The sequence below is a fragment of the Gopherus evgoodei genome, chromosome 1, assembly GCF_007399415.2.
Source record: "Gopherus evgoodei ecotype Sinaloan lineage chromosome 1, rGopEvg1_v1.p, whole genome shotgun sequence".
NCBI lineage: Eukaryota > Metazoa > Chordata > Testudines > Testudinidae > Gopherus > Gopherus evgoodei.
Window position 1 is genome coordinate 114,511,712 of NC_044322.1, and position 13,726 is coordinate 114,525,437.

The 13,726-nt window shown below is 41.7% G+C and overlaps 1 protein-coding gene across 5 annotated transcripts in view; it reads right to left on the bottom strand.

Moving 5' to 3' along the window:
* The window catches only part of NCK2 (NCK adaptor protein 2), a 170,051-nt gene that overhangs the window by 107,808 nt on the left and 48,517 nt on the right, over positions 1–13,726 (bottom strand). Inside the window, exon 2 of one of the 5 annotated variants that reach the window (XM_030569684.1) lies at positions 2,388–2,525. The exons of the other annotated variants lie outside the window; for them this stretch is intronic. The gene's annotated coding sequence lies outside the window, so the exon portion shown is untranslated. The remainder of the gene's footprint in view (positions 1–2,387; positions 2,526–13,726) is intronic. 5 annotated transcript variants of the gene reach the window in all.

Consider the following 13,726-nt stretch of genomic DNA (forward strand, 5'->3'; position numbering starts at 1 on the left):
GATGGAAAGAAAAAATTGTTTTATTTAAATATAAGTTCACTCAAGACATGATATATATTGAATATTTTCCATTTAGAATGAAGAATTTCTATGGAGCTATCCAATGTTTCTTTGCCAATCCTTTATGAAAATACCGGGGGGGGGGAGTGGGAGGGGTAAGAGATGCAAGTATCTGCTAACTAAAAAAATGTCCCTTCATTCATTGAATACTATTTTAAAAAGTTGGGCAAATAACATATAACTTAAGGCAGCAAGATGCAAAAACTTCAATTTACATAATATTTTTGCATCTTATTTTACATTAAAAAGGCAGAAATATCATTAACTGCCATGTTGCTATGTATCCTCTGATATAATCGGAAGAAACAAATTTGGAGTCTATCCATGTACTATACAGTCTACAAAAGTCAGTTTAATTTTTCTCTTTAAAAACATTCATACTATGTAAACAGGAAAAAACAAAAGAGGAGATGTGAGCTGCAGCACAAAAAAAGAATTCACTGCTGAGCAAACAGACAGTTGCTGGTTCCTTAGATTACTGAAAAAAGTGAAAAATGTGAATGCTGGCCTAACTAGTAGAGACAAAAAGCGTATTTGGCCTAAACACTCTCATTTTACTCCTGCACGTGAACTCATGTTCTCTTCAAACTCTGACCTGTGCATGATGCCATGCACTTAGAAAAACCACAGTAGATGTTTTAAAATCCATTTCACAATATGCCACCACCTATCCATTACTAAAATATAAGTAGTAACTTCAGATATAGTACAAGCAACCTTTTAAATAATTAGGGTCTGAATGAGTTGTTTTAAGTTCATTAAAAATGTGACTTCCTTTACCTTCAAAGGAAATTGACAATTCACTATATTGACAAGCTGAATCAGTTTGATAAGGAACTTTGTATTGTGTGCGCTCTTTGGAGTGTTGTTACAAAACTATTTCAAGCGGGAAAACAGGACCAGGTGTAAAGAAACCTAAATTAATTCCTTTATAAATTATACTGATACGGACTATAATTAAATGTTAAAACAAAATTTATAGTGGAAATGTTGTAATTTGCATCAAATTGAAACTTGTCAAAACAACTTAATCCAGACAGATCATATTTTTTAAAACAAATTTATTCAAATTGGTGTAGGCATTTTTATATGGAGAAATGGCAACACTCTAAGGTGTCAGAGTGTCACCATCTAACAAAAGAGAGACAGAAATAGCCAAGTTCTTTTAGTACTTAAAAGGGGAGGTTACTTACTTTTGGCCTTGTCTATACTACAGAGTTCTGTCGACAAAAGGCAGCTTTTCCAAACAAAACAGTGGAGATGTACACACTACAATGCAACTTTTGGCAAAAAAACAACAATCACCACCACCACCACCACCACTTTCTGTTTTGGCAACAAAATAAAACCACATCAACAAGAGGCATAGGACTTTTTGCAGCAAAGTTTTATCGATGAAGTGACAGTATAGACACCGTGCTTGGTTTTGTTGCCACAAATAGCCTCCAGGAGGTGCACCAGAATACCCATCTGGACCACTCTGGTCTGCACTTCAAAGTCGTGGACAAGGTGGTGAACTTGAAGGATAATGAGGAGTCCACAGCAGGGTCATCCGCTGTGGCGGCAAGTCAGGAATTCTTTGCCACTCGGAAAGTGTTCGGCCAGTCCCAGCATTCCCTCTCTGGCAAGCACGAAGCAGGAGAGGAGACCCCTGGTAAGTGATTTATTTGTGTTGATACTGTTTGGTTATATGACATACAGCTGTTCTTTGCTTTGTATACTGTACGACTCGGTGAAGGGATAGAAATGTGGAAGATTAGTTGGGTTTGAGTGTGCTTCAAATCACCCTGTGAAACTAAGCTGTGTGGTGGAAAAGTGTGCTGATGCACACCAAGATTTCACAGGAATCCTCCAGAGAGATCTCTAGGAAGCTTTCCTGGAGGTACTTGCCAATCCTCTCCCAAAGGTTCCTTAGCAGAGCTCCCGTCACTGTAGGAAACTTTCCTGCATTACTCTGCAATCATTTGTGCAGGGCACACAGGGGAGTAGCATAGAGACTAGGTCTGAAGCCGCACACATACAGTAGATGCACCCTTGCATACCCTCAGGAGTGAGATATCTGCTGCAATGAACCCCCCTTCCCATGGAAAAATGGTGGCAGAATTTACAATAATGTCCTTAGGTGCCTGCACCACTACCCTGGAATCACCAAAGTCTCTCTTTACCCCAGCTTCAACAATTCCCACCCACCTGGGCAGAACTCACCATTTTTAGGGTGTTAGCTGAGACGTGCGCTTGCCAAGAGTCAGTGAGAAAGTGCTTCATATTTTATATAGAGATGTATTTTTTACAATGTTTCAACACTATGCATGCACTAACAATCATACTTTTGTATATTGTTTCTTGTGCTTCTGCAGAGTTGGCCTTCAGGGGAACCCCCTATGCACCAGCGGAGTGCCTCCGCTCGATAAGGAAGCGATCAAGGCAGAGCAAGGAGGACATGTTCCAGGAGGTGCTGCAATTCTCTGAGGCAGAAAAAAGGGAAAGCAGGGAGTGGAGAGAAATGGAAAGGTGGGACAGAAAAGAAAATCAGGAGATCGTTCAAAAGGCCACTGAGCGGATGATAAAAGTAATGGAGGAGCAAACAGTGATGCTAAAGTCCCTAATCATGTTAGTCAGAACAGATGCATACTTACTCCCCTCGCCACCCACAGCCCTCTCCAAACTCCTCCCACATGTTCCTTTCAACTTTCTGGAACTTCTCGGTTTCTTGTTCACTCCACCCCTTTGGACAGCTTCCAAAATTATATCTGGATTTAGGCACAGCTATGAGAGACTTCCCTATACTGGTAACTCCCTTCCAACCAAGACTGTGTGTGCGTTAATTGATGTTTAATAAAAACAAAATCTCTGAAAGATAACAAATCTTTGTATTCTACAAATTATGATAGCAGCTGCTGGTAAAACATATAGATGCAGTTGAATCATTTGTTTATTGAAAACACTGATCGGGAATCATCATAAGTGTTTACAAACAAAAATTGATCTAATGAAGCATGGAAGATTCCTGCACAGAAATACACTTCGCTGGTTCTCAGTCTCAAAATGTCACCTCAAAGCCTTCCTGATTCGAATTGCTTTCCATTCTGCACTTCCAAAAGCCCTGGAATCAGGATGCTCAAAGTCAGCAGCCAGGCAATCTGCCTCAGCACTCCACTCCTGGGCAAAGGCAGTGTACAGCAGGCAGCTATGACCATTGGAATGTTTTCCTCACTGAGATCTAACCTGCCATAAAGGCATCTCCAGCGTGCTTTTAATCTGCCAAATGCACATTCCATGGTCATTCTGCACCTACTCAGACTATTGTTGAAGCCATCCTCGCTGCTGTCCAGGTTTCCATTGTAAGACTTCATGGGCCATAGGAATAAGTGGTACACTGGGTTTCCCAGGATCACTATGGGCATTTCAACATCCCCACTGGAATCTTGTGATCTGGTGAAAAAGTCCCTGCTTGCAGCTTTCTGTACAGGCTGGTGTTCCTGATGATGCATGTGATGCATGCATCTTGCTGGACCACCCCATGTTGATGTCAGTGAAACGCCCAGAGTTATTCACAAGCACCTGCAATACAATGGAGAAATATCCCTTTCTATTGATGTACTCTGTCGCAAGATGGTCTGGGGCCACTGCATTATGCATTCCATCTGTTGCCCCTCAATAGTTAGGGAAGCCTGCCATCCACACACACTGCCAGGAGTCACAGTCCTTTGGAGAAGGATGCCATTAATAGTCCTGCACACTTGCGTTAAAACTACCCCAATGGTCAACTTACTGACTCCACACTGATTCGCGACCAATCGGTAGCAGTCTGGAATCACTAGCTTCTGCACAGCAATTGCCACACGTTTCTACACCGAGAGGGCTGCTCTCATTTTGGTGTCCTGGTGCCTCAGGGCTGGGGAAAGCTTTGCACACAGTTTCAGGAAGGTGGCTTTCCCCATCCAAAAGTTCTGTAGCCACTGCTCATCAGCCCAGACCTGCACAACAACGTGATCCCACCACTTAGTGCTTGTTTCCTGAGCCCAATAGTGGCAGTCCCCAGTGTTCAGTTACTCCATGAATGCCAAAAGTAATCTGGTGTTGTTTCTTTCTATGGCATGCAACAGGTCAGGCAACTCTGATTCCTGTTCAGATAGCAAGCTCATGATATACTGCATGGCCATCCATGAAGTGTTAATGACAGTTACCACAACAGTAGAGAGCAGTGCAGGATCTATCCTTTCACACAGACATGGTGGGCACACACTAAACAGGAGCCATTGAAAAATGCCATGAAATGCAGTCGGAAGCCCACAGAATGCTGGGATGGAAAACAATGCATCATGGGACATTTTTGTTGAGCTAATATTTGCTCATTAATTTCTTCTACAGTGATTTTATAATGAATTTTTCATGAACTGGCAACAATGTCTTTCCAGAACCTTCACATAGATGAGATTATGCCAGCTTTCTCAGATACAGTCTTTTGCATCTGGATTTCTTACATTTGAGGGGGAGAGGGGAAGATTCACAGATAAACAGTCTCTGTGATATAGAATTAGAACGTTAGTGAGCCTCAACTTGAAAAAAATAAATAGTGATCTAATTCAAACTTGACTGAACTAAGCTGCATGGCTCCAAGGTGCTCTTCACATCTGATTTATCTGAGCATGCTGGAAGGAGATACTACAAGGTAGAGCAAGCAAAACTTGTAAGCCATAAGCATCAAGGACAAGGCTAAGAAACCACTCTTTTCAATTCAACAAGCCACATAAGGGAAGACTGGCATTCCAGAATCCCCAAGGCTGATCACTTTTGGGAGAGGATGTCATGAAAATTACTAACAGGCCACTCTGCCTTTGACCAGACTCTCTCTGCACCTGAATGAGGCTCACTAACAAGAATCACTGTGCCAGCAGATCATCACTGTCTGGCTCTTTGTCTGCAGTTCCACCTCCTACTCTAGGACTTCAAATGACTGAGAGATAAAGAAGCTGTGAAATGAAGGCTAGTTACTTGTAACTGAGGTTCTTCAAGATGTACTTTTGGGATATGCAACTGGTACCACTGAATGGTGGAAACTTCTGTAAATAATGTCTGTTAGAATGTAAGTGCTGGACATGCGCATGTGTCGCCTCAGCATTTTAAAGTGTTCTGAAGGGTGTGAAAAAGAGCATGGCAGTAGCTACCCATTGCTAATGCAAAGTATAGAATAATTAGGACTCCGTAAAAAAGGGGAAGGAGGATGGTGGTGTGTGTGAATATGCAGAGTCCATTTCAAAGAACCTCAAGAAACATTTATTTCTACTAGTGACCTCTGCATAATTCCACTTTTGGGTCAGTTTGGTCAGCAGTGCATATTAAATGGATGGTGGGACAAGGTGTCCTAATTAAACAAACAGTCCTTTCAAATTGAGTACAAGACCTAGCAGCTATGCCTAATGTTTAGTAAACATTTATTGAGCTCTGTTGTCATGGGGTGTGAGGGAGTCAAGGCCCTGCACCCCCGGCTTCCTGCGATTCACCACGACTCTCAGCCAGCCAGTAAAACAGAAAGTTTATGTAGATGACAGGAACACAGTCCGGTACAAACAACAGGATCCCTCTTTAGTTAGGTCCATCTATGGGCCCCAGGGAGGCCACAGTCCCATTGGGAAGCCCAAGCCCCGTCGAGGCACCCCTCTCCATTACCCAGCCAGCTCCAAACTGAAACTCCCTCCAGCCAACTCACTCAGCCTCCCCCCAGCTCCTCCCACAGCCTGTGTCTCCTTTGTCCAATTTCCTGGGCAGAGGTGTGACCTGGCCTCCAACCCCACTTCTAGGTTCCCATGTTACATCTTCCCTTCTCCAAAGGCAGTCCCAGCAAAACACTCCCCTGCAATCTTCCCGGGTCAATACTCCCCACTCAGTATTCAAATAACACATCAAGAACATTCCCACTTCATCACATCTGTGCAGCTGCTTTACACATTTAAATTACTGGAACATGTCTAAAGTATGCTACTGAAGCAGCAACTACACTAGTAAAATGTGTATTAATAGCAGTAAGTGGAGAATGTGAAACATTCTTGTAACTCACTTCTACACACAGTCTGCCCATCTAGTTAAAGTTTGAACAGAAACAGCTTTTCCCTTACAGGAAATGAACAGTTTATGTGAGATTCTGAACTCTCTAATTCAGTGGTTCCCAAACTTGTTCTGCCACTTGTGCAGGGAAAGCCTTTGGCAATCTGGGCTGGTTTGTGTACCTGCTGTGTCCGCAGGTCCAGCCGACCGCGGCTCTCACCATTATAAATGCTGGAGGCAAGGCCGGGTTTGGGGTGGAGGTTGACAGCTTGAGACACCACATGTAATAACCTCAGGACCCCTGAGGGGTCCAGACCCCAGTTTGAAAACCTGTTTTAGGTCATACCATTTTATAGTTTTTTGGTTTTTTTTAATTATGTAGTACAAGCTCAAGAGAAAGAGTTCTCAAAAGTTGTCAGAGTCCTGTTGCCCATGCTGTGAGATGTAGCGCTTCAGGTTCTGGATGGTACACTCTTCCCCCTTGTTATGATAGGAGATCTGGTAATACTGGTAAGCATTTGAATTTCCCTCTAGAGAGGAGAAACATGTCTGTGTCCTATTGCTGTCTTAGACATACTGGAGCAACTAGTATCATTTTGGCTGAGTCCTGTCTAATCTTTTTTGCCATCAAAGGGGGGCTGCTAGAAGTCCCCCCCGCTTCCAGCAGCTCCCATTGGCCTGGAGCAGCGATCAGCCATACCTGCAGACGGGGCAGGTAAACAAACCAGGCCGGCTTGCCAGGGCTTTCCCTACACAAGAAGCAACCCCATTTTGAGAAACACTTTAATAAGAATCTGAGGTGCGTAGAAAGGTCACATCGTGTATTGGAAATAGTTCTGTCCTAAGACAAAATGAAGGTAATTTCCATGAGATGGTTGAATGGAACTATGGAAGTAAACATCTTTGAGATTGGTACGCTGCTCTCAATCTAGAGAAGAGAGAGAATGGATGACTAAACTGAGAGTTAGCATCCTGAGCATATTTGTTTAGTTTTCTCAGACCAAGGATTGGTTGGAAGCCTCCATCCTTTTTCGGAATTAGAAAATTAGAGTAAAAACCTTGATTCCTGAGATCTTCCAGAACCTCCTTTTATCACTTCCTGTAATAACAGAGAATGGACTTCTGCCCTCAGAAAACTGGCATGAGAGGGGTCCCTGAAAAGGGAAGGGAAGAGATAGCAGAATGGAGGAATGGTCTTGACCTGGAATGGTGTAATCCTCTTCTATAATATCCAATACCCCTCTGTCCATACTGATTTTTTTTTTTTTTAAAGACACTCTCCAAAGGGTGGAGAATAAAAGTCTAAACTCGGTTTGCTGCTCTCGGCTGTAATCTCAAACTTGAGGTCTAAAATTAGGCAAAGAAGGAGTCACAGAAGAATTCTTTGGACTCACCTTGGGTTTGGAGGATCTTTTCATATATTGACACTCAGAAATTAGGAGGATGCTGTTATTGATACTGAGGTCTTCTTTGAGAGTAGCAAGATGACAAAAAAGATGAGTAATATTGCCTCTGGTATCTGAATGAGGGTGCAGGAGCATCCTGGACTGCAATATGCCTTAATTTGAGGCAAGAGAGAGGTTTCTCAGACAGCTTTAACGGGTTATTAAGGTACATTTTAGACATGGGTATTTTTACTAAAAGTCATGGACAGATCACGGACATAAACAAAAGTTCATGGGCACATGATCTGTCCATGACTTTTACTAAAAATAACCACTATGACTAAAACTTAGGCATAGGGTTAGGGGTGCTCTGGGGGGGAGGACCAGGGCACTGTAGGTGCTGGGGGGGGGGACCCAAGACCCCTGCTGGTGCTGGGAGAGGAGGGGACCGGGCCACGATACACAGCCCGGGACTCCCGCTGGTTAGGGGGGGGCGAGGGGGGCAGCTTCCTACCAGCTCCGTCCCTGCAGCTCCTGGGCAACAGAGGCAGGGGCTCCTCCGCTGCTTCCACCAAAGCACCAGCTGCTGCAGTTCCCATTGGCCAGGAACCGCAGCCAATGGGAGCAGCAGGGGTGGGGCCTATGGGCACAGGCAGCAGAGTTCTCCCCTCCCCCGGCCACCTAGGAGCTTCAGGGGAGGGTCTCCCACCCCAGGTAAGCGCCCTCCTCTCCCAGCCCTTTGTCCCTTCCCACTCACCCAAACTGCTGCTGCTGCAGAAATCTCAGAAAAATCACAGAATCCGTGACTTCCGTGACAGACTCACAACCTTAGTTATTGTACCAATGCTGCCTTGACCATGCTGGAAAGATGGCCTTTGTCCTATCCCAGCATGTATTCAGAACCCATCCAACAAAAGTTGGGGATGGAAGAAAATACATCCAGCAGATCCTTGCTCAACACTAGGAGGATTGCATCTGTCAAAGAACACTTGGTCCTTACTGCTCACAAGCAGTAGAGCGGATACGTGGCATTCTCTGGAGGCAAAGGGATTTGGTTTTGACACTTTCCCATCTGCTGAAAAAGTAGTTTACCAATGAGAGCTGCAGAGACTGCTTATTCTGGTCTGAATTACCCTGGTTTTGCATTCTCCTCTCCTATCAGATACAGACTAACTGAATATATGGGATGTTCCAGGCACTACTAACAAAATTTCATGGTTTCTTTGCAGACTGTTTATAGAATTAGATCTAACTTGCTTGTTCAGATAGTATATATCTATGGTGTTTTGGCAAATACCTGAACTAGCTAGCCTTAAAGGGATGATAGAAAAGACTTCATCATCTAGCCTAGTTTATGTGCAAGCACCATGAGCATGAGACCATGAGCTTCTAACCTCTACAAGCATGCCTCTGACACCCAGGCTGGATCACAGTGAGGCAGCTGCAGACTGACGGAAATTGTCTCAGGATTCCCATCACCTTAGTTACCCTAAGAGCATTTTGAGGAATTATGTGTAATTTGCTCAAGCTCTCCACATACAGGATGTGACACAGACACACAGTGCTGCGGGGGATTCATGCATAGATGGGCACATATCACAGGTGACGGCCCCCAGAAAAAAAAAAGTGTTAAATGTGGTTGGAGTTTACAATACAGAGTACAAGAAATATGCACAGATCTCTGTCGTATCATGGAATCCAGTACTGCTCCTATAAATATTATCTTTTGTGAGGGGACAAAGATAGATTTGTTCCAATTTGTCTGTAGACCAAGGGTCTGAAACTGCTGACATGTCAGGTTAATGGGTTCTATGAGTTCCTGGCTGGATCTTGTTTGATGAGCCAGTTGTACAGGTAGGGGACAACATACCTCCCTTGATTTTTAGGAGTGCAGCCATGACACCTAGGTACTTTGTAAGTACCCTCAGAGCCATGGATAGAGGGAAGGGCAGTACCTTGTACTGAAAGATGTCTTCTTCACTCAGAACTTGAGATACTGTGGCATGACTGTCTAATGAATAGGCATCACTGATGTCTCATGATATAGACCAGTCTCCTTTGGACATGGACAGATGACAGCTCCCAAGATCAGCATCCTGAACTTGAAGGTTTTGATGAACCTGTTCAGGTTTCTCAGATCCAGAATAAAGCGTGAGGCTTCTACTGCTTTCAAAAGGGTTCCAACAAGCTTGTGGTACCAGGATACTAGTTGAGTGGAAACACACAGAGGCGCTAGAAGATCTACCTATTTTTCCCCAACTCACTACCAGAAATGACTGAATTGTTTTTGCCTAAACATTCCCAAAAATAGTCAACCTGAAGCTGAGAGCAAGCATGGAAAAGTTTAGCATAATTTGAGTTATAATGGAAAGGCAACCTTTGCTACAGGCATTGCTATCAGCACTGACTAACACCACCAAATATTCCACGACCCATAAAATACTCAAATAAAAATATATAGACTGGATGATAATGATGAATAAATCAAAACTGTCACTATAATTTTATCTCCTTGATTTGTCTTGTATAAATTTGACTCAGTGCACTTTGGTGATATTTTATCTATAAATCTTATCATACCAATCTTTATCATACCAAGTCAGTGGCAAGAAATGGTGAGAGAAATACTACAACCCCAAAATAATGCAATGAAACACTATTTCCTATGGCAGCTGTCAAATTAATGACATCTACAAAGCTATTTGAAGACCGTGTCTGGGCACAAATCCAATTATGTCATTTTTGTTTGAATATCCCAAGAGTCCTGCTGAAGTTAGAAGTGGAAATAACTGTAAGTGCAGATTAGATATATAACCAGTTCCAAATCTGAAACCAGAACTAGAGCACTAAAATTTACATGCATGGCCTTTTATCTGGAAGTGAAGGGGGAGGTGAGAAGTATTTTAGCATTCAGTTGGCAAAAAGTCAAAACCATTACCTTGTCCAAATTTGTCCCTCTAGTTAGCTCTTATCAGGTGGACCTCTCAAAGTAAAATGTTTTGATTACAAAAATTTACATTTTCATTCTAAAATTAATTTCTGCACCACAAACTTCTTTTCTTTCTTTAAGGTTCTATGTTCACCAATTTTTTGTTTGTTCAACACTAACCTCTAATAGGAAATAGCAGCACTGAACTACACGTTCACACAACATAGCTCAATTTATTTCATATTATAGTGATTTCACAATATTGTTAATACACAAACCCCAACTTTTAGAAAGCTGTTCTAGTGGCAAGCACAAATGAAATAATACTGTTAGTAGAAAATTAGGAGGACACAGTATATGCCAGCAATATAAATAAAAAGGGAAAACAGATTTCTAATTAGTGCTATTGATATTATTAGAGAAAATAATATTCTGCATCACCTAAAAATTTCCCCAAGTATGAGGGAACAGTGACACAATATTTAGTGCTTATATCAGCTACTGTTTTACATAAGCCTTCTCCCCATAAACTAATAATTTTTTAAATCACTGATCTCAGAGTTAGAAAAAACAAAAGCCACAACTTTCCTCCTCTTAAACGTTTCTGTATTAGCACTCAAATATATGGAAACCTCAGCTTGCAAACTTTGCTGCAGGATTCTCACTTTACTTGCTGTTTTAAAACACCCAACAGTGCAAAAACCAGATATTTAACTCTGCACAACAAAACCATTGTGATCTCAGAGGATTGCTGTTTTGTTTAAGGACCTATAAGAAAACTTGAATTTACCATTTTTAAAAGTCTATTTAAAGTACTTATTTTCAAAGGGTAATTTTAAACATTTTTACGTTCCATGCATCTCAGCCACTGTGAGTAGGAAAGAAAAAAAATCTCAACCAACTACCTCACAAACGTAAAGGGCAGATTCTAACTTGCTGAAGCCATATAAACTATTTATATTTTAAATATGGCTAGAAAATCTCATACCATTTACAAATACATAAATAATGAAGTAAGTTAAAAAATGAACTGAATGCTAATGAAAATAATAGACTGACAGCTCAGGAGGCTTGAACATTCTTTAGCCAGTCTGTGAATTAACATACAGACTATATCAGTAAAAGCTTCCAACCTTGCTTCAACCATGTCTTGGAGGGACCACCTCTAGAGACCATGTATAGTTCACTCTATATATTCTTGGTACTTCTACAAACTGTCAACAGGTAATCCATTCAGGCCTGGATTAAGCATAGGTTATGGGCCTATTCCATGGGGTCTAGGGCCCAGGCTACTGTGATGTGATTATTATAAACAGAATCTTTGCTTTCATTTACAAAAGTGGCTAGGAGCCTAATGTGTATGAAAACAGAAGTTTAACACATGAACCGAGTGTATAAGTCAGGGGTCAACAACCTTTGGCACATGGGCCGGGACGGTTTGTTTACCTGCCGTGTCCGCAGGTTCGGCCAATCATGGTTCCCACTGGCTGTGGTTCGCCGCTCCAGGTCAATGGGGGCGGCGGGATGCAGCACAGGCCGAGGGATGTGCTGGCCATTGCTTACCCTGGTAAGCCATGTGCCAAAGGTTGCCGACCCCTGGTATAAGTGAGGCCTGAGTCTATGGACAACCTGAAACAGTACTGCTAAATAGTAAGAACTGTCAAATACTTCTTAACCGTGAAAGCTGCTAATCCCTCAAGGAGTAGAAAGGACACAGCAGGAAGGCAGGGCATCATTGCCCCCATAAGGCCTGCACTTAGAGCCCCAGCCTGCCTTAATAGCCTTATTTCTGAATTGTGACTATGGCTCTATTGAGGTGAGCACACTTGTCCAGGAACCACCAGAATGGCACCAACACCACACAGGTCATTAGACAGCTTACAACTGATGGATACCGCCAACATCGACCAGATTTGAACTAGGACAGACAAAAGTTTCTTATTCCATTTCTTTGAAGTTATATCATAACTAGGGCTACCAAAAATCAATGTCAATAAATAAAATTCTGCCAAAATTGAAGTAAATTTACCAGTAAACATTTATTTGCCATGACAAAAATTGCACAAACAAAAACATCTTCCTTGAAAGTAGCTTGCAAAATTAAATTTTAAAAGGACAACTAATAAGCTTTAAAAAAAAAAAAAAAAAAAAAAACCCTGCAAGCAGGAAGGTTGAACTACAAACACAAACTTCTTCTGAAAGCTTCAGATTTTTAAATGAGAAATAATACAGTTTAGGAATTTTATTTGTTACAGTTGTTCACTGTTATGAAAGATTTCATTTTTGCATCTGGTCACAATATACACACACATATCCTAAGGCAGCAGCAGCATGAATTTTGTTTTGTGTCACAAATGTACTGCAAATCCGACTACTTCTCTATTAGGTCTCACTTACATATGGTGTGACAAACTGAAAAAAATTAGTATCAACATTTTTTATCCATCTTCATAGCATGATATAGTTAGTAATTGTAACCTAATAAAACCTTCCTTTGTTGCTGAGGCAGGGCTGAATTCTGTTTCGGAAGACTAGCTCGTGAGAGATTTCAGAGTTTTTTCCACCTCTCCTTATAAATCAATTTGTTGTCACTACCTCATGCTGCTTTCTTAAAGACTTGAACATTTCTACCCCTAACAGAAATTTGTATTACACTGCGAGACGTTTCTGCATTTCCAAAAACCAGTGAGTTCAGCACTTTCGCTCTCAAAAAATGGCACTGTTTCTTTTTTTGGACTGCATGGATAAAGACTAATATACTACTTTGACATAGGGCAGCTTCAGAAGATATCTGCATTTCCCTCCCTTAAAAAACATGGTAGGCTTATATAAAGATTTACTTTAAAAACACTCACAAATCAAACTGCAATAAGCAAAGTGATTTTCAGTAAGTTTTCCTTTTAATTGCAAGATATCAGACACCATCAAGCTAGCAGAATACTGCATTGCTCTGAACTTAACATTTTACCTCATCTCTGGATTGAGTTTATAGATATATAAAGAGAGTAATCATGTGTTTCCCACTACTTTTACTACCTTATTCCCCAAATTGTCCTACTCCTTTGTTTCCCCTAGACTACTACAACTTCTAAATTTTCAAAAAGTATTCCTTAATTTTCTGCAGCTCTGCCCCTCCCCTCAGAAGATGTAACAAAAAACTCTCTCAATAGCATTTACCAGTAACTGCTACAGTTATTGAAAATGCTTAAATTCAAAAAGCTCTCTCTTTGGAACATGAGGGTCTTGCTTACTAGTGGCTTCCCTATGCCTAACCTGCCTAAATCATCTGCTTGCATGAGTTGGGAAG